We start from the raw sequence: 2,500 nt of genomic DNA, 5'->3' as shown, positions 1-2,500 counted from the left end.
CAAGGGAACAATGGATGTGAGGCTGGCAAGGCTAGGTCACGGCAAGCCAAGCAGTCAGGCTACACAATTGATGTGAGGCTGGCAAGGCTAGGTCATGTCAAGCCAAGCAGTCAGGCTACACAAGGGAACAAGGCACCTTGCCACACACAAACCCATGAACGAACGACCAAGGGAACAACGCCTCTTCCCACACACAGACCCATGAACGACCAAGGGAACAAGGGTATGAACGACCAAGGAACAATGCGTATTGCCACACACATTCCCATGAACGACCAAGGGAACAAGGCTACCTCCCAAACAAACACACATGAACGACCAAGGGAACAAGGCTTCTTCCCACACACAACCCCATGAACGACCAAGGGAACAAGGCACCTTGCCACACACATGCCCATGAACGACCAAGTGAACAATGGATGTGAGGCTGGCAAGGCTAGGTCATGTCAAGCCAAGCAGTCAGGCCACACAAGGGAACAAGGCACCATGCCACACAAACCCATCCACTAACGACCAAGGGAACAATGCATATGGGGCTGGCAAGGCAAGCAGGCTACCCAAGTGAACAACGCCTCTTCCCACACACAGACCCATGAACGACCAAGGGAACAAGGGTATGAACGACCAAGGAACAATGCGTATTGCCACACACATTCCCATGAACGACCAAGGGAACAAGGCTACCTCCCAAACAAACACACATGAACGACCAAGTGAAGAAGGCTTCTTCCCACACACAACCCCATGAACGACCAAGGGAACAAGTTTACTTCGTACACGAACACCCATGAACGACCAATGGAACAAGGCATCTTGCCACACACATGCCCATGAGCAACCCAATCCCATCCTCATCGGTCTAAGGAACAAGGGGCCTTGACAAACCATGAGCAGATTTCTAAGCAAGTCAAACGATGAAGGGAGCAAAGTGTAGTTCCTACTTAGTACATAGTAAATTGAATATATGAGTTCCAATCCGATCAACTCGTGTTCTTTCGAGTTCATCTAAGCCACCTATGAATACCTAAAAGCCTTATCTGCCTGCCTATCACCAGGCGACAGGGACAAAAACCCAAATATGATATATTTTCATTTCAAGTCCATTCGTCTATGTTAACAATGACCCACACAATGTTTCAATGGCATTCCTACTTGATTTGAGCGACATTCCAACAAGTAGGGAACCAACGCTTCAAGGCGTGACCAAGGATAGGACACAAACATTTACGCCTCAAACATGACATTTTGTTTTTTTTTTTCATTTCAAAGCTTTTCATTTATAATAAAAAGCATCCCTACAAAATTTTGTGTCAATCCGAATTAATTCGAGCGAGTTATGGACGATTTCGCACAATTATGCATCCCTGGGCAAATCAATATCTGTTCCTGTCACCAAGCTCTTTGTGCAATATGTATATATAGGGGAACCATGGGACTGCTGCCCATTGGCGCCCCAAGGATGTCCAGCGCCCAAGGCTCTCGAGGCTGGCACGCTCGAGGCATGGCCAAGACGCCCGCTCTTGACGAAAATGGGGCCAAAACGCCCCCCATTGGCGCCCCACTCCCGTGTCCCCTCGCCCCCAAGTCGTGTGTGTCCAAAAATTATGCATCATCAGGGAAATCAATGTCTGTTCCTGTCACCAAGCTCTTTGTGCAATATGTATATATAGGGGGTACCATGGGGTCTCATTCTCATAGGTGCCCGGCATGGTTGATGGGCAAATAAGAATCGTGAGGCTGTATCGAGCACACACGAGGCAAGCCAAGCCAAGCCCCACGACCCATGAAAGAGGCCATCCCCCCCAACACGTTGCCTTGATTTCTCGAACGGTGACCTGAAAAATAGCCCCATCTCCTTGAGTCTCCTCGACGTTGTGCCCATACACTAGCCCGTTGCCTTGATTTTCCTCGACATAGGGCGCAGAAACTAGCGCCGTTGGCTTCACCTGTGCCTCGACGCCGTGCGCATACTAAGAAATATACATCCTCAGGGAAAGCAATGGGTGTTGCTGTCACCAAGCTCCTTGTGCAATATGTATATATAGGGGGGGAGCAGTGGGTGAGCATGGCAAGGGATGAAGGTGCCAGACTGCCTTTGAGCGCGAGCTTGGGTGACTGTTGCTTGATTCCTAGTCGGTGGCATAATACCCCTCCGAGTGGGGGCCTTGGCGTGGTGTGGGGATGCCTCGTTAGGTCTCTGCGACACCGATCCAGGGTTGTGGTCTAGCTTTGGAAGTTTGGGATGGTGCTGTTTGTGTGGCAATTCGATGATGATGTGCTTGCTGATCTATGTTTGACGTGCTACTGGTGCTAGCCAGCATTTGATTTGTGCTGATGATTGGGAAACGATAGGCGTTAAAGTGGCATGTGTTGCTTTTTGTGATACTACTATGGTACGCTAGTCTATCCTTGTTAGACGTGCGGTTGGTGCCTAAGCGTAGCTAGCATTGGTTTAGCACTGATGACGCTGAGGAAGCAAGCATTATCAGGAAGCATTGTC

The sequence above is a fragment of the Lactuca saligna genome, unplaced genomic scaffold (assembly GCF_052625555.1).
Source record: "Lactuca saligna cultivar CGN05327 unplaced genomic scaffold, ASM5262555v1 scaffold_42, whole genome shotgun sequence".
NCBI classification, from domain to species: Eukaryota; Viridiplantae; Streptophyta; class Magnoliopsida; order Asterales; family Asteraceae; genus Lactuca; species Lactuca saligna.
The sequence above is the reverse complement of the archived record's forward strand: the minus strand, read 5'-3'. Positions refer to the sequence as shown.